The following is a 20,568-nucleotide window of genomic DNA, read 5'->3' on the forward strand; positions in this document are numbered from 1 at the left end:
GCAGCTCCGGATCAGCAGGCAGCGAGTCCGCCGACTGACAAGCAAACATTCTGATGGGGGCAGATAAAGTTAAATTTTTTCTTCCACCATGTTAATAATGTCAAAAGAAGAGCTTATACAAATTTTGGCTGTAAGACTGCAATTACGAGGCCCTCCAGAAAGTGATTTTCCCTCGGGCCTTTTACAGAAAAAAAATCACAATTGCATGGAAAGATTTGTTTAAACTGATACAGCAATTGTTGCGCTATTTGTCAACATATACCCTACTGGAATTGAGACATTAGGCATACCATGGGATCAATTTTTTAACCCTTGTGTCGTAGAAGTCAGCCGCTTGGGATCGGAACCAGCGTTTGACAGCTGTCTGCACCTCTCTGTCCATCCCATGATATGACAAACGTCTCAATTCCGGTGGGGAATATGTTGGAAAATAGCTCAACAATTGCTGTATCTGTTCCAATAATTTTTTTCAATGTTGTTTATTTAATATTGTTTAATGTTGTTTATGCTTGACCATGCCGATATGTAGTAATTATACACCTGGTAGCAGTCCTTTAATGCATGTCATTAAAGTACACCTACTCATTAAAGTACAGGTGTTTTCAGCCAATGACAACTCAGATTACAGGTGTTCAGCCAATGACAAGTCAGCTTTGTACCGTTATAAAACCGCTAGTATCGATTATTCTCGGATATGCAATCGAAAGAGAATTAGCGAAAAGTCACGGAGGCTGGAAATCCAATACTGTCGCAGAAGGTTATGTTCTGTTACTATAATAATTAGCGTTAATTGTAAATAATATTCAAATAAATTCAATTTGTCATCTCGTTTTTCAATGTCGAATTCAATAATCAAGGTTATATCAAGTTTAACGGGATTACATCAAGGTCAATGACATTATTGTTCCTCGGAAAAAATCAATACTTTCGCGTATGCGCACATCTCACAATTCACGACCTAGAACAAGGTCACTTCCGTTCTTGTCAGATACAAATAAAATGTATACATCTGACTAATTTCAAGTTAGAAATATGGTCGAGCATAAAAAGTCGTATAAAACTCGCCTATAATGGTAATTAACAAGCTCGTATGAAAATTATGAAACTCGCTTGCGCTCGTTTCATAAACATCCATACTCGCTTCTTAATTACTATCATTATAGGCTCGTTGCATAATGTACTATTATTGTTAGTAAAATAACATGTACAAAAATATTAATTCTTCCCTAAAGGAGTAAAAAGTCGTGCTCAGGGAGTTATCTAAACACATACTTAACACATACAAAGATAATTATGTGACACAAAGTGGGTCAAGAAAAACAAATTATGAGAATAAATTAATTTAAAAAATACGATTTCAATTTTAACAATTTAAATCATGCAAATACATACACATATTAAATCAACATAATATATTCTTTAACAATTAAATTCCTAACGCTATTTTTTTAATTTCTGATACTAAAATTTTCCAAATTTGGGTATTTTTCAATTATTTTATTATATAATCTTGGACCAAAGTAGGTACCATGGCTAAGAGCTGTGCTTTGGTTCCTCTATTCGTATAAAATCGGATCTTTTAGTTCCATATTTATGATGATACAATTTGAATTTATTACGATTTTTATGTATGAAGTTCAATAAGGGAATATAATAAATCTGTTTAATTTTCAATGAAACTGAGTTTTCTTTCTGTTAACGGCCCCTGACGAACTTATTTTTTTTACGGTCATCGTAATTGCGGTCGAGTGGCCAAAATTTGTATAAGCACTTCTTTCGACATTATTAACATGTGCGAAAGAAAAAAAAATAACTTTTTTTTATGTGTCCTTATCAGAATGTTTGCGTGTGAGCCACATTGGTGACTACTAAAAATATACAGTACATAGCCAATCAAACAGCACATACCAATCAATTCATTCACAAATTTCTTCAGTTCTTAGAAAGTTTCTGTTGTGTTCTTGCTTGATTTGTGTCATTAATCAGAAATGATACTCGAACGTCATCGATACTTTATTTCACGGAGTAGCCTAGAGTCCCGTCCGTGGAGTAGACATGAAAATTTTATTATCACGTCACAAGCTCGCATCTCTTGATAAAAGAGTCAGGATTTTACACCCAGGCTTAGATGTGTTTATAGTGTTCCATTTCAAGTGACGTGGGAGGAGAAAATTGATCATCCGAAAGTGGCATTTGCATCTGTGATCGTAAAAAAAAATCAATTTGTACCTTTTTTTATCAAAGTGAAAAAGGTGTAAAGTAGCGTGGTAGCACCTTTATCGGAGAGTCCGACATAGGGAATGCCACATGTAGACATTTAGTATTCAGGACGAGGGATTGCTACTGTACATGTCATTTTTTCCGGGCCGCCAAATCATAAAAGGCCGGGTGCGTTCGGTTGGCTGACGGCTTACAATGGAGCTGCAGAGCGCGGAGCCGCAGTATTTTGTACGTGTACTTAGACAAGGGCGGACAGTCACTGGGCCCGCAACACACACTTTATCGAACCTGCTCAATTGTTCATAATTAGGAATTAAACTTCTGGTTCACGACACATTAAAGCGTGAGTGGGATAAAGGATAAATGTGAAGATAAAGTTCACCGTACGGCTGTGTAGGCGTATAATGGACGCGAAGCTCCACACATTATTCACAGCATCGCTGTGCAGTGACAGCACCTCCAGTTCGACCACAGGAGGTCTCATATGGCGCTTGTTTTTTTTTTTTATTTCTCATTACGCTAAGTATAAAGAAATAATTTTGTCTTCTTCTTCAGTCATAAGAATTAGACCTAGTAGCCCTGTTCCGTTTTCAAAGTTTTTATCATCAGACTATCTTGTCTTTGTTCTTCCGACATTTCTTTTCCTTACATATACAGAGTGTCCCATTTATCTTGTGCACCTATTATAACTTTTTTGTTTGGATAGGTATTGAAATTTCTGTTTTTGAGCGTTATGTTAGAACGAGGGGCTAACATGAGTGTGGAGATTCGGTGCATATAACTACATTATGGTACAAGATACACGCTACGACATCAATTTTTAAATTGCACTACTGTTCTCCAACCAGAAGATCAACCGTGAAAGGAATGTGCTTACTATTGCGTCATCTATTGGAGCGAAGTATGTATGTATGTATGTATGTATGCATGTATGTATGTACTGTATGTATGTATGTACTGTATGTATGTATGCATGTATGTATGTACTGTATGTATGTATGTATGTATTCACACTGCAAATGGGTATTCACACTGCAAATGGGTGTATATCCGGTGGCAGTGGTAACTAATTACACTCAATAATGACAATAATAAACACAAATAATAAAAAAACAATAATTAATAATAATAATAATAATAATAATAATAATAATAATAATAATAATAATAATAATAATAATAATAAAATGATAATAATAACAATGAGCATCCTAAATTAAATGAAGTATGGTCAGTTAAAATAACATTTAAAGTAAATCTAATTTGTATCTTAACTCTAAGTTCGAACTAAGATCCACGAGTGTGACAGGTTCATACCTGCACAAGTACCTTTCGGCACTACACTTATTTCGCTGTCAACTCACTCACTGCACTGATTCTACCTGATTTCACTAACACTTCTAACCATTTCACTGTTCAAATATTTTGCACAGCCACTTCACTGACACCAACACACTTCACTTACACAATAGACTTCACTAACACTACACACTTCACTGACACAACACACTTCCTCACTGATAGAACACTTCAAATAACAAGATATCAATTACACCCTTTAACTAGTGTGTATAATATACTACCGTCTATTATTGAAGTTCTTAAGCCTATTTTTAAATACATTTTTGGTTATTGGTAAAGCCTTTAGTAAGTCTGCAGGTAAAGCATTCCAGTCCCTAATAGTACGATTGAGAAAAGAAAACTTTCCAGTGTCCCTCCTCTGTCTTCTTTCCCTCAATTTATATGAGTGGTCGTTCCTTGAAGAGTAATTTGGCGGCTGCAACCTATTTTTTATTTCTCTCCAGGCAGGCTCACCTCTGTATGTTTTAAACATTGCGCATAATCGAATTCACGTTCTCCGGTCCGTGAGTGTGTCCCATTTTAATGGTGAATTATTACGACAACACTTGAGAGCCCGTTTTTCAATCTTTCCAGTGTAGATAGATAATATTATCGTTATGTCAGTTTAAAAACCATGCGCTCTCCTGCATATGTTATTTCCTGTATGGAGGGATTAAAAGACCAAGAGATTAACAGTGATCTAATTTTGTAACTAGCGTAGTATAAATATGTGTGTAACAATGTTATTGTTTGTGCTGTGAGAGCGAGCCAATAGAGATACGAGTACCCACGTGTGTGACCTTATGACATCTTATGACATCAACATTCATTCACAGCATAAAGCCTCGTTCACACTTTTCAAGTAACTTGAATTCAAGTCACGTGATTTCAAGTAACCTGAATTAAAGTCTCAGTTCAGACATATTCAAGTTATTTTGTTTTCAAGTAGGATAAAATGGCGTCGATGGATGTTGTGCAATTAGGAATTTATGTAGTAGCAAACCTCCGTGCCAGGGAAATGATAAATATATTGAAGAAATGGAAGACGCGTTATTCATTATGGGTTAGGAATTAGATTAGTAAGAGAAATACACGACCATTGACCATTACAAATAGAAGAAGTGAAATCTTCAAGCAGATTTGATAATTTTTATCGCAAATGTAATAAAATATTAGCAAGTCTGATTTACCATAATTGAAAATTATTATCTTGAAGCTGTTAGAGTTCCCAAAAAAAATCTATCAACCACACTGAATCGTGCCAGTTTCGGCGATAAATGTCATCCCTTCAAGCAACGCTCTTCTTTTCTTAATCTCTCGTATCTTCCTCACTTTTCCTCTATTTACAGTTTAATGGTTTTTATTATTGCCTTTCATAGGCTATCTCGTGTGTCCACGTTAAAATCTACAATGAACTCTTCCTTCCTTGGCAGCTTCCTTTGCATTTTTATTACGAAACTTTTCTGTTTCTATAATTCGCAGGCCTTCGTGAATTTTATACAACTTCAGAAACTCAAATACTTGGTCATTATTTCATTTACTACTGTTTCCTATTATTTTTACATTCCCAGTAGAACAGAAAAACAATCAGCTGTTAATTTAACGCTCTTAAAACAGTTGTTAATTTGAATTCCCGCGCTTTTCTCCTTGAATTCAAGCTATCAAGTGACGTTCACACTTTTCAAGTATCCTTTCAAGTCAAGTAAAAAGTAGAACGGGATCCAACTTCACTTGAAACTTGAATTCAAGCCGTTAATTGATTTCAAGTCAACTTGAAACATAGTTCACACTTTTCAAGTTCGTCTTTCAAGTGACTTGAATTCAAGTTACTTGAAAAGTGTGAACGAGGCTTTACCCCGCTGCGTTTCATTCCGCAAAGACTTTCTCGTGGTTGGAGCACAGTACTTTAATCATGTGGCATTGATTATACATTAAGAGGAGTTCAAAAATGTATCACGTCACCTTCATAAAAAATAATGTTTTTAAGTAAAAATCACAAAATGGTGGTTTAGTAAGTTAAATGATTGTGAAAATCAGCTTCACAGGAAGCTATACCTGAAAGCCAGACTTGCTTAAATGAATGTCTTAGTGGCTTTTCGTATTATCCCAAACTGAAATGGAAATGTACAGTTAATAGGTATAGAGGACGTAAGTTAAGATAAATTAAAGACATAAAAAACTACAGTAACTCCATTTTTCGTTTTTGAATTGGTTTTATTTATAGACGCTTTAACTGCGAGATCATTACGCGACTGTCAACACTTTTTTGTACAATCTATGCGGTTGAATATCTCGTTAAACATTATTTATAGGTAATGCGTTATGTTGCTAATAGTCCAAAGATTGGTTTGAACCCCATAAGTATTACCAATGAGCATCGCTCATGAGGCAACTAAGCTAGGATAAATGGGGTAGGGTGGCCAGTTTCTTTTCCCCTCCATATCTGTAGGTTTTAAATGGAAACGGGAAAAAAATCCAGCATTTACCTTCTTGACTGGTCATTTTATGATTTAAAAAAACCACTAAAAACCTCGAATGAGATTGGGCGGTTCCATGATTTGAACCGGAACCTTCCGAACGCAATATCGGTGTTTTATCACTCAGCTACTTTGTTCGGCTACTGTTCGTTGTGACAACAACTACCATTTTTTTTTCAAATAAGTCTTATTTTACAACGAATGACATTTTTTTTTTTTTTTGGATAATAAAGTGAAGCGGCTAAATTCTTTGTACCTACAGATGGGAACGATATTTCGGTTTTTACGAAATACCGATATTTTCGTTTCGATATAGCGATATATCGATATCGAAATTGATTCAATATATCGTATAATATATCGATTTTCTCATAAATTTATCGTTTTTTTTTTGTGGAATTATCATCATTATCAACAACAACAAAATCCACACTAGACAACTCCGATAATTCCCGAGAGATGGCGCTACTGAAGATGGACAGTTACATAATTGTGCAACCTCACTGAATACCTTGTTCTAATTGGCTGGACTGGAATTCGAATTCAAACTGTTTAATATGCAGCACCAAATTCAAAATGCAGCGTGTGCGATCGTGAGACAGACGAGAGGTTCATCTACTGCTGTTTTAATATTGTTATTAACGCTCTCCAAGGCAGGAGCAACTCACACCCTGAAAGGGAACCGTCTGACCTCAAAACAGGTATCAAAACTTTTATTTCTATATTCTGATATGGAAAGAGAAACAAGGATTTAATACCGATATGACATTTGTTTACGGCTATGATTTATATGCACAACCTAGTGCTGACATTCTGTTTTCTTATTATATCTTTTCAGTACATAAAAATTCTGTCCCTATAATCATCACCATTGTTGTTTGGAATGTTGGAGTGTAACAATAACTTGCAATAGGAACTTACTATAGAATGATTGCATCAAATCAACTGTGAAGTTCTTTAAAACATGGAATATGCTAAGTACGGTTTACTTACATTTAAAAATAATGACAAGTTCTGTTTACTTACATTTAAAAATGATTACGTTTTTAGGTAGAAAAGAGCATTATATCTGTGTCCTGGATTGAATCCTATAACTTATAATCGTGTTCCAATCTCAAATACTCAACCAAGTAGAGTTCACTAACTCTTTCTCACTATGTCATTTAAGCTCACCTTACCTCCACTATAATTTTTATTTAGGTTAGGACCTACATCATATACTGTAGTATTGAAAATGTATTGTTTATTGTTACAATTTTACATATTTTATGCTTTTGACTGTTATGATGTTAATTTCAATGTTAAAAGGAATATTAAAATTTAAGTAATTTTATTGTAATACAGTAATTGTACACCTGAAAATGCAATTTGCTTACGGAATAGCGATATATCGATAATCGTTCGATATATCGATATATTTTCTGCAATATATATCGATTATCGAAATTAGGTTTGCAACAGCTATACTGCAATATCAACATATCGGTATTTAATTTATTTCCTCCATCACTATTAACAAGCCAGCAATAAAGATTTTCCTCAAAATTCAAGCTAGCAATGACAGTACAGCATGTTGAAGGCATTAAAAATCTGAATAATGCAAACATAAGTTTGTTATTATGCACTACTTCATTCTTTTGTTTTCTAATTCACACAATTTCATTGCGAGCTGTAAATTAAAAGCAACATGTTTATTGTCTCCTAAGTGTAACCAAAGAGAGTAGATAATTCAATAACTACTAGGTTGCTCGTATTGTATTGAGATTTTAACAGCTGCCACGCCAAGTTGTAAACATATGTTATACTCAGCAACGTCAATTGCATATATATTCCAGGACTATCTAGTTTATTGTATAGCTAATGGTTATTGACACGTGTTATTTTCAAGTTATCATTGCAAGCCATCATAACCATTAAACACAAGACTAACGCCACCCGTTAATCAATAACAATATAACACAACCATGACCTAAATGAACCTTCATTGTGAGTCAACCAGGGTTGTTAAATACAATCGTTGTAATTGACTTTATAGGTGTGAATCATAAGGTCTGGTGGGTCACCTGTCAAGAATATTTAAAAAGTAACGATCCCTTTGTTTCCGATCGTTTAAGTTCCATCTCCTATATGGGCTACTCCATATGAAATCGATCAGTAAAAAACCTCGCATTTTTTTAATATTCTAATTTTTCCCCTATTTATATAAGGTGCTGAGGAGAGTGCATTTTAAAAAATATACTATCGAAAATCAAACGGTTTTCGTACTATTGAGCGACAAATTTAGCGTATTTTATAAAAACAACCCTATTTCAGCGCTCAGAACTCTGGAACCATCTACAGCAGAACGTTGAACGGGAGCTCATTTTGAAGCTGACATTTAGTAGGTTATGTTAAGAAGTAATCCTTATTTTTATTGTACACAGAGAGACAGATATTCTGATTTTACTTACTTTTGGGCTTTTTGCCCATTTGTAAAAATGTAAAAAATATTAAGAAAAAAATTGCATTATTAAGAGGGATTCGGCATTGTTTGCTTAGTGGTTCGGCAATAAGTTTCGAGGATATTAAATAAATTATTTTCACACGCCTAGACTTGAACGGCGCAGTACCCCATGCACTGGCCGAGAGCTGAAGATAAGCGAGCATTGGGCGTCATTTTACTCCTGTGTTTATGAAACCTTGTGATACAGCTAGCCCAGCCATGACTGCTAGACGACACATCACGTGTTTGTCTCCTGGCCTTGCTTGTCTCGACTACCTACAGTCAGCTGGTTAGTTCACGCGCGTAATATTTATTTTCTTTATTTGATATTTTCAATACTTTCTTATCAACAGTGCAGCAGTAAAAAACATGTGTTTATTTGTACTTTCAATGCGGAATCTAACCATATATTTTAAAAATATTTTTTCGTGGGCAAAGGCGTTTTAATGAAGAAAAATCTAAATTTCTCCATTTCCATAAAAAGTAAGAAAAACTGTTTACATGTCAATATAAACTTTAATTTCTCAGCATCAAAATAAACCATGATTTTGATCATTGGATGAAACGGTTTCGGAGCCACAACAGTTTAAAGTTGCTAATTTTATGAAAATACGATAAAGTTAAATATTTTAAATTTAAACGCTATGAAGTTCTGATGCCTCAAACTTTGCACAAAGCATTGTATCACAGTTGTCAACGGACAGAAAAAGTTTCATTGTATTTAAGAATTGCAATATTAATTTTCTCTATATTTCGGTCGATTTGAGATGGAATAGCCCATATGCTGCTGACAATTTTATAGATCCTACATATCGGCGTTTGGGATTGCACCAAAACAAAACGTGAGTACTAAAATAGATGGAACTTCGCTACAGTCACAAAAGCCAGACGTTTATAAAACACGTAAAGTCCAAGCATAGATGGCAGTACAGTTTCCCTCTCGCTGTCACGAATAATGATCATAAAATCATATCAATTTTTCACTGATTTTTTAAAAACATTGTCACATTTTAACAATAATGTGGAATACTGAAATTTACTATACAGAGTATTTCAAATGTGGTGTTAAAAATTTAGGGATGAGAAGTAAAAACGTGATATCATTTTTATGCTGTTTGGGGCCACCAGTGAACCGAGTGCCTGAATACGGTAAAGCCACAGTCTAGTATATACAGTCGCGAAGCTCAATACGTAATAAATATGCAAACATTAGGTAGTTGCTCACCACTAGGATCGCTAATATCGCCTTATTACAGGCAATGCAAAATAGTACCGTCACAGTCTATTGTTTCTAGCACCCTCAAAACTCAAGCTTCGTGACTGTATATAGTAGACTGTGGTAAAGCAGCAACATTGTTTCGTACATATGCCGCATTCTCCCCATCCCATTTTCTTCTAAGAGTGAGACGATATCTAAACAGATGATACGGTGAACGGTGTAAAGGTAGAGGAGAACCTGTACCCAGATCACCGAATTTAAGTCTTAGTATTTTTTTGTGTTTAAGGTTATGTAAAAAGCCTGATTTACACAACAGACATCACCACACCTGCAGAACTGCAGCTCGGATTGTAGATGCCTTCCAGCAATACCCAGGATTGCTCGAGCGCATTCTTGGTTCTTTGCGGGGAAGACTAGACAGATGCATTCAAGTGCATGGTCAGCATTTTGAACACCTGCTGTAAAATTCTTCAATTAACATGTTCATACTGTACTGTAACTCGTTTATCCACAAACATTATTGTTGTAAAAAAAAGTTTATTTGTGTATGTTCAATCGCATTTCTGTGGTGTTGAAACCAAAATTATTAATTTTACTGTGTCTTGATTGATAAATTAAATAAAATTGTCACTGCTTTTGTTGGAATTAGTACTTAGTATTCAGCGGACCCCAACCAGCACAAAATGGCATTATCTCGTAAACGATTAATTTGCAGACCCATGTTTACTCGAACTTCCTTCTTCTCTTTGTTTTTGCTTCTCATCCCCAAATTGTTTACCATCACTTTTGAAACACTCTATACAATAAAAATCCAAACGGATATAAAAATATTTCTTCTCCTATTCTAATATGTGAAGCTGATAATTAGACTTCAAAAGAAAGAACAGACAAAGAGAGCGGTAAAGGGGAAGAGAAGGCCTCATGGCCTTATCTCTAGCAGGTTAAATAAATAAACACTAAAAGAGAAAGCCCAGAAATTTCGTGGCTACAGAAGAAACATACCATTAATACGAAATAATATAATCATGAAATTACGTAAGAACACTTGAAAATAACACATTACCATAGTCATCATACATAGGTTGGATAAAAAGTAATGACAACACTGCTGTCACGTGACGATGGTGCGTTCGAGAGGTTGCCAGCTATGTGGACATGAACAAGGACTGTATTATATGAGTTAGTGCAGCCAGCGGCGACAGTACTCCATCAATCTACTGCAGTGTGTAGAACGTTCACTTTCATAGGGACAGTGCGAGCGCCCTAAGACCATCCTTACAAAACTAGAGTAACGTTCCTGGATCAAAATTGAAATGGCACGAGGTCATAGTGCACAAGAATGTTTTCAGGGACTGCGTGAAGCATGTGGCGATGCAGCGTTGCCATATCGCACAGTTGCACGATGGGTTAAAGCTTCCGGGAAGGCCTTGTTGCACCGGACCAAAGGGAAGGTGACGACTTTCTTGGACGAATCGTCGCTATGGACGAAACCTGGACTCGCTCGTATGAACCAAACTTGAAACGCCAATCAAATGAATGGAAGCATCCCGGTTCTCCTCGTCCAAAGAAAAGTGCGCCCTACACAAAGTGCTGTGAAGGAGATGTTCATTGTGGCGTATGACATTGATGGGGTAATACTGTACCACGCTGTACCTCCAAGGCAGACGGAAAACGTGGACTACTGGAACATCCACCGTACTCACCCGATATGATCCATGCGATTACGATCTTTTCACCAAAGTGAAAGAACCACTGCGAGGGACCCGGTACAATACCAGAGATGAACTTATATGTGCTTTAGGGCGGTAAATACGGAACATCAACAAAGATGGACGCGCTGATGGTGTACGACGCCTTCCAAACATTTGGAAAAAGGTAATAAATAAGGGGGGCGACTATATAGAAGGTACGTAAATGTTGTACCCCTGTGAATAAAGCCATGTCAGAAATATCGAACTGTTGCCATTACTTTTTATCCAACCCTAGTATGTGGTCATAATTTCATCCCGATCTTTTTATCAGAACTTTTGATGCTGCTTCAGTTATTCTGGTGATATTTGTTTATCCCAAAGCTGGTATTTGACTTATCGTCATTCACCCAAACGTCTCTCTTTAAAAGTGACGCTCTGAAAATGCAAAAAGAACGACATTACAACCAGAGACGGAAACAGGCGCAAGCGTAGAGGCGGAGTTAGAAAGACACAAGTAGAATACGGAGACAGACGAGGCAGAGACGGAGACAACGCCAAATTCCAGTACAACATATCGCAGATTGCAAGGTATTTGTATTTGAAGATAATGTGCGTAACGTGCCATAACTACGTAGTATGTCATCGGTGGTTGTGTTGTCACGAAATTACTGCACAAATTGTGTATACTGTATGTGTTAAGATAATATTTACGGAAAACGTTTTATTTCAATTAACACCGACTGTAATCACATAGTAGGGTTTAGAGGCAAGGTAAATGAAACGCGGTAAACCGTATGCTATTATGTAGATATTTACTTATTAATTTAATATCAATGCAATTTCACAAGGAAACATGCAACTGCATTACAAATTTTAATTTAGGAGGATTAAATACTGTACTTGCCAAACGTGAAGTTCTCGGGAACACACTGACAATCGTCTCTTACCTGAAACAAAGAAATATAAACTTAGATTAAATTAGCATTTACTTGTTATGAATATTCATGAAGTACTTGATTATTATAACACATTCGTTTGCCGAACTAGAAGACTCCAGCTCAATTCTGGGTAGGAAGTAGAGATTTATTCTCTTTAACATAGGATGAATGGGATTTCCTTTTCTTTTCTTTGTGTTACTTTGTCTTGAGCTAACCAGATCCAAAATAAATTTATTTTTTATCTCTTACGACAAAATGGTTATATTTCATTTTGATCTTTTAAGGATAAACTGGCTCGTAGATACTGAATATGAATCATAGTTTAAGAGAAATCGCTGGGCAATGGCACACAGACAGACAGTTTGTCGAAACCAGTTGGTCAGTATTAGTGAAGCTGGCAGCCTGTATTTCCGTGAAAATTTCGAAACACATTTTTTACAGCATAATAATATTTTCTGATCCCTTTAAGTAACTCACAATTAGCTTGTGCGAAGGGTATGTGGCCATGTACCTCATGAAAAAGAATACCACATAGAAGTTTTGTGAGTTATTATTTAGTCACACCAAGATTCATTTCCCTCTTGGGCTGATTACCTGGTTGGCATATTTTCCCCAACTGCAAGGCGTATGTCAGGTAATGTCCTGGCGGCCTATTTTACAAAGTATCATGCAGTTAACACAAATTCTAAAGGTGCAAAAGTGTCGTAGTTGTTACACCATCGTTGAATAACGGATTAAAGCGAAAAAGAACCGTATGCGTTTCTGAGAGAAAATGTGAACATTTAATTGAATTCTGATGAAGTATAGGCGTATATCTTAATGAACTTTCAATAAATGTAATACGGGGTGTATGATGTACGAGTAAACTGGATATGAGTAAATGCTGTACTGCACAGATATCGCGTGATTCATGCATATACAAAGCTCTCTTTCCCGATAGCTGTGCTCGCTCAGTAGCTCAGTAGTGTCATTGACTCTATTGTGATAACATGTATTCGATTGGACAGAGTGTGTTTATATACAAATTTTTTCTAAACGTCAAAATGGTACATGCTATCGAAGACACTCGTAGAAAATTTATAAATTTCCCGATTCCGATTATAAATTTAGTGGCAGAACTTAGTGCAATGGGGTTACATCTAAATAGAGAGAAAACTAAATGTAGACATGTTCTTATTGAAGATATCTATACTAATAATAAATCTGTAGCCGAAATTTTTCTGGTAATTTTCGATTTTCCAAAAATAATTGGTCCTAACATATATAATTAACCACCCTGAAACCGAAAATCGCATTTTTGAAATTTTTGTTTGTATGTCTGTCTGTATGTTTGTTACCTTTTCACGCGATAATGGCTGAACCGATTTATATGAAAATTTGAATATAAATTAAGTTCGTTGTAACTTAGATTTTAGGCTATATGGCATTCAAAATACCTACTTTATTTAAAAGGAGGGTTATAAGGGGGCCTGAATTAAATAAATCGAAATATCTCGCTTATTATTGATTTTTGTGAAAAATGTTACATAACAAAAGTTTCTTTAAAAATGATTTCCGATAAGTTTTATTCTTTACAAAATTTTGATAGGCCTGATATTTAATGAGATAAATGAGTTTTAAAATTAAAATAACGCCATAATGAAATAACAAATGACTTCGTCTATAAGGGGCCTTGGGTAACAACAATCGAAAAAGGGGCCTTGGACAGCAACAATCGAAAGCTATTAAACTATTCCTATGCACAGAAAATTTGATAGGCTTTTTTGTACATTCGTTTTCTGTATTTCTTAAAATAATATTTATGTACACACTCATTTTAATCTCAGAGAATTAATGAACAACGAGAGTGTATTGATTTAGTATGCAGTAGTACGTTAGCTTAGCAATCCATTATTTTATAATTCAAATTTTAATTATGCTCAATTGAATCGTGTTAAAATACATAAAATAGACTATATATGCAATAAATGCAATGCAAAAAAAAAATTGGGTAATGAGCCAAGCAGATTATGTTGCGCTGTTGTAAAGGTTGTTGCTTCTGAGATTCAAGAGCCCCCACACCAAATTAAAAACTTTCTTATCGGAGTACATCCGTTATCAACGCACTTTTTATATAATATAATATAATATAATATAATATAATATAATATAATATAATATAATATAATATAATATAATATAATATAATATAATATAATAATAAATATGTAGCCGAAAATTTTCTGGTAATTTTCCATTTTCCAAAAATAATTGGTGTTAACATGTATAATTATTCATCCTGACACCGAAAATCGCTTTTTTGAAATTTTTGTTTGTATGTCTGTCTGTCTGTCTGTCTGGATGTTTGTTACCTTTTCACGTGATAATGGCTGAACGGATTTCGATGAAAATTGAAATATAAGTTAAGTTCGTTGTAATTTAGATTTTAGGCTATATGGCATTCAAAATACTTCATTTAACGGGGCCTGAATTAAATCGAAATATCTCGCTTATTATTGTTTTTTGTGAAAAATGTTACATAACAAAAGTTTCTTTAAAAATGATTTCCGATAAGTTTTATTCTATGCAAAATTTGGTAGGTCTGATAGACTTTTAAAATAAATAATACAATACGTTTTCACCGCCGCCTCAGATTGTAGCGTTGTTGTTCCTGCAGTAATTCCCATGTGCAAAATATAAAATTTTTGAGTAGGAAGAAAAAACACATTTATTCATTCCATGGCAATGGTACATAGGAGATCGTGAATTCTTACATTTTCGAAAGAAAGAAATATAATTACATATCACTGTTTATGCTGTATCACTATTTAAGTTATTTGAAGGTTTCAGAACCATAGTGGGCCAAGCGCCATTTACTGAAGACGTAGAAAACAAGGGTTAAAATTAAGTTATTGTCATAATTCAATGGAACCTTATAGCAAGTAATATAAAGTATACACAATAAAACTAAATGATATGTCAAACTTCATTAAACTATGGTTGCATGTAATAACAAATAAGAAACATGTTAAAGGAATTGTCATTGTACCAAATGAGTGCTCTCTGGACCAAAATGATCGCAATTTAATTATTTAAATACAATTTAAATTAAGTAACATATTAAACGATTTATCCTTCTAACAAACACGAATGTTCCCTGGATCAAACGTCCTATTTTAATTACGTAATTACTTTATATTTATTTCTAACGGGTGCAGCGGAGCGCACGGGTACGGCTAGTATAAAATAATTGGACAAGATGGGTGCCTGTTTAGAAAACAGTCAGACAAACACGTAAATTAGCACGAGAACATGAAGAGCGTCTGCATACTTGGGAATAAAGCTGTTAAAATTGAGACCGCACAAATCAACCGTGATTCAGAGTCTTCTGTCAGAAGTAGGTGCGAGATTACATTAACGGCGCACGATTCTAACAGTAAGTAGGCTACATGACAGGATTGTTCATCCAGAACTGGAGTTTTACAGTGACGATGCCTGGATTCATCTTAATGGGCATGGTAAAGCTGTTAAAATTGAGACCGCACAAATCAACCGTGATTCAGAGTCTTCTGTCAGAAGTAGGTGCGAGATTACATTAACGGCGCACGATTCTAACAGTAAGTAGGCTACATGACAGGATTGTTCATCCAGAACTGGAGTTTTACAGTGACGATGCCTGGATTCATCTTAATGGGCATGGTAATCGTCAAAACAATAGGTAGCCTGTTGGAGTTCGAAAATCCTCATATTATACATGTCCCTTACACAATGTGAAAATCGCGGTATGGTATGCAATAAGTGCGCCAGTATTTTTCGAAAATATACAGTAAATTCTTAACGACATGTTAATAACACGTTGACTCCGTTCTGTTTTTTTAGTAGGTTATTTTACGACGCTTTATCAACAGCTTAGGTTATTTAGCGTCTGAATGAGATGAAGGTGATAATGCCGGTGAAATGAATCCGGGATCCAGCACCGAAAGTTACCCAGCATTTGCTCATATTGGGTTGAGGGAAAACCCCGGAAGAAAACCTCAACCAGTTAACTTGTCCCGACCGGGAATCGAACCCAGACCACCTGGTTTCGCGGCCAGACGAGCTGACCGTACTCCACAGGTGTGGACTCCGTTCTGTTATGGACAGACTGAAGAATAGAAAACGTATGCTTATTTTATGCAAGATAATGCGGCCGTGCACACGAGTAACAAGTACTGAAAACAATATGTCAATGAATGAAATTAGAACGATCATAGATGCTCAAGTTAGTAGTCGAGGATTGTGGTTGGTTCGATGATACGATTTAAATATCTTTGCTAACTGTTTCAAAAAAATTGTATAATTGTTTGCGCGGAAAATTGTAGACAGGAGTTTTTGGCAACTGCATAAACATTTTTATTTTTTCGTCGGTTATGTAACGACACTGTATCAACTACTGGCTTATTTAGTGTCGATGGGATTGGTGATAGCGAGATGGTTTTTGGCGAGATGAGGCCCAGGATTCGTCATACATTACCTGGCATTCGCCTTACGGTTTGGGAAAACCTCGGAAAAAACCCAAGCAGGGATCGCACCCGGCCCGAGCGCAACTTCAGATCGGCAGGTAAGCGCTTCAGTCGACCGAGCTAAGCCGGTGGCTGCATATATTTGTTTGCGGGGAAAATTGTAGACAGCAGATTTGGGCACTGTTTCAAAACATTTGCCTACTTGTTTGCGGGGAATATTGTAGACAGCACATTTGGACAACCGTTTTAAAACTTTTATTTTCTATATTTGTTTGCGGGAAATTTTGTAGAGAGATGTTTTGGGCATCTGCATAAAAACATGTGCACATTTGTTTGCGGGCATTTGTAAGCAGCCATGAATAACGTAAAAAGAAAAGGAGCAGTAATGCTAAGCTATACGATAGAATATTTATTTCAAAATAAAAATAATGTATCTTTTTCCATTTTTTACTACAAAATTCTTAAATTCTTCCTCTGATGGTTTTTTATTTTTTATTTTATTGGGTTATTTTACGACGCTGTTTCAACATATAGGTTATTTAGCATCTGAATGAAATGGTGATAATGCCGGTGAAATGAGTCCGGGGTCTAGCACCGAAAGTTACCCAGCATTTGCTCGTATTGAGTTGAGGGAAAACCCCAGAAAAAACCTCAACCAGGTAACTTGTCCCGACCGGGATTCGAACTCGGGCCACCTGGTTTCGCGGCCAGACGCGCTGACCGTTACTCCACAGGTGTGGACCCTCTGATGGTTATCGTCAAGTGAGATATAGGGTAAAGTTGCCTATTTCCGTGATACCCCTAATCCCGTGATACTTCTTTAAAATTGAATGTCAGTCAAAGCTTTGCCGTTCGACAATAGCGTCACACATCTTCCTCGAAAGAGTGCATCTTTCGCCTACTTTTGAGACATTGGTGAACTTCCTAGCCAAGATACCCAATCCCGTGACATTCAGTGAAAAAAAAAAAAAAAAAAAAACGTATCAAGGAATTAGGAATATCACGAAATTAGGCAACTTTACCCTACATATCAGATAGAACATCAATCAGAGGAAACGAGAAAGTTATAAGGCAAGAAATACACACCCAATAATTCTTGGAGAAGAAAAGAAATCCCGACTTCTCTGTTGGAAACTGACCCCAGATCTGTTGAATTTAAAGTTACTGCTTTAAACCAAAGCGGAAGACAACCATCATCGTGTTGAATAAAACCTCTCTCTCTTTTCTGACGGTGTAGGAGAAGGGCAACCTTGGGAGAGTCATTAAACTATTTCCAACTTGAGAGGGGAATCCCTCCACAGATTTATGTAGTCATAGTCACCCACTTTCCTGCTGCAATACAAGTTTCGGCTGGTGTCCAGGAATGGGGTGCGGACTCTGATTGAGGTCCTAATTGCTGGAACCCCAGTCTCTGCATCCGGCAGTTTTATGCCAGTTCGGTGCATCCTGTCCGGGTCGTATATCCACAGCAAGGAAAGAATGGAAAGCGTGCGTCGCTCTCATCATTGTCTGCCTTCTGAATTCGATTCTTGATCGAGGTACTGCAGAGTGTCAGAAATTTATTTTCCTTATTTCCTTTAACATCAGTTCCTAATTATCATATCTAACCCCACTGTATCTTCTGGACCGTGAAATGATGGGTGAGACTATCTTTTTCAGATAGTATAGTAAATAAGATAGTTCATTCAGGAACCGTCTGTTGTAGTTTTAACATTAGTAGCAGTGTAATGCTGGATTCTGTCATTCTCTCCAAGAAAACTTCCATTTTAAAGTCACAGGAGAGGAATGAATAGATTTACATTGACAATATGAGTCATGGTTCATGAATTTTAAGAACTCATAATGCAAATACTATTCAGAAACTTATAGCTAAAAGGACAAAAGAAATGAAAGAAAATAAAAAATTAATAAAATGTGGTAAACAATTGAAAAAGTAAACGAAGTAGGCTAAAAAATGAAGAAGAAACAAGGTAAAGAAAATGAAGGAGAATGATAAAGAAAATGAAATTGAACAAAGTAAATAAAATGAAGAAGGAACAAAGTAGAAGAAAATGAACAATCAACACAGTAAAAAAAAAATAAGAAGGAACAAAAAAATTAAATACAGGAACGAAGTAAAATAAAATTTAGAAGGAAAAAAGGAAAAAGAAAATGAAGTAACAAAGTAAAAGATAACGAATATTGATCGAAATAAAATATAATGAAGAAGAAACAAAGTAAAAGAAAGTTAAGAAATAAAGTGAAGAAAAGAAAAAAGAAAATAAGTATCAAGGATGAAAGAAAAAAGGAAATGAAGAAAGAAAGTAAATAAAATGAAGAAGGGAAAAAAGTAAAGAAACTCAAGAATGAACAAGGTAAAGAAAATGAAGGCAGAACACAGAAAAGAAAATGAAGAAGGAACAAAGAAAGAGAATATGGAAATAAGTAAAGAAAATGAAGAAGGAACAAAGTAAAGAAAATGAATAAAGAACAAAGTAAAGAAAATGAAGAAGGAACAAAGAAAAAGAATAAGGAACAAAGTAAAGAAAATAAAGAAGGAACAAGGAAAAAAGAAAATCAATAAGGAACGAAGTAAAGAAAATAAAGAAGGAACAAAGTAAATAAAATGAATAAAGAATAAAGTATAGAAAATGAAGAATGAACAAAGTAAAGAAAACGTAGAAGGAACAAAGTAAAGAAATGAAGAAAGAACAAAGTAAAGAAAATGAAGAAGGAACAAAGTAAAGAAAATGAAGAAGGAACAAAGTAAAGAAAATGAAGAAGGAACAAAGAAAAAAGAAAATGAAAAAGAAACAAAGAAAAAAGAAAATGAAGGCAATACAAAGTAAAAAAATGAAGAAGGAACAAAGAAAAAAGAAAATGAATAAGGAACAAAGTAAAGAAAATAAAGAATGAACAGAGAAAAAAGAAAATGAATAAGGAACGAAGTAAAGAAAACAAAGAAGGAACAAAGTAAAGAAAATAAAGAAGGAACAAAGTAAAGAAAATAAAGAAGGAACAAAGTAAAGAAAATAAAGAAGGAACAAAGTAAAGAAAATAAAGAAGGAACAAAGTAAATAAAGTGAATAAAGAACAAAGTAAAGAAAATGAAGAATGAACAAAGTAAAGAAAATGAAGAAAACTTAGAAGGAACAAAGTAATGAAGAAAGAACAAAGTAAAGAAAATGAATAATGAACAAAGTAAAGAAAATGAAGAATTAAAGTAAAGAAAACGTAGAAGGAACAAAGTAAAGAAATGAAGAAAGAGCAAAGTAAAGAAAATGAAGAATGAACAAAGTAAATAAAATGAAGAATTAACAAAGTAAAGAAAATGAAGAATTAACAAAGTAAAGAAAACGTAGAAGGAACAAAGTAAAGAAATGAAGAAAGAACAAAGTAAAGAAAATGAAGAATTAACAAAGTAAAGAAAACGTAGAAGGAACAAAGTAAAGAAATGAAGAAAGAATAAAGTAAAGAAAATGAAGAATTAACAAAGTAAAGAAAATGAAGAATTAACAAAGTAAAGAAAACGTAGAAGGAACAAAGTAATGAAGAAAGAACAAAGTAAAGAAAATGAAGAAGGAATAAAGTAAAGAAAATGAAGAAAGAACAAAGTAAAGAAAATGAAGAAAGAACAAAGTAAAGAAAATGAAGAAAGAACAAAGTAAAGAAAATGAAGAAAGAACAAAGTAAAGAAAATGAAGAAAGAACAAAGTAAAGAAAATGAAGAAAGAACAAAG

The sequence above is a fragment of the Periplaneta americana genome, chromosome 7 (genome assembly GCF_040183065.1).
Source record: "Periplaneta americana isolate PAMFEO1 chromosome 7, P.americana_PAMFEO1_priV1, whole genome shotgun sequence".
Taxonomy (NCBI): Eukaryota; Metazoa; Arthropoda; class Insecta; order Blattodea; family Blattidae; genus Periplaneta; species Periplaneta americana.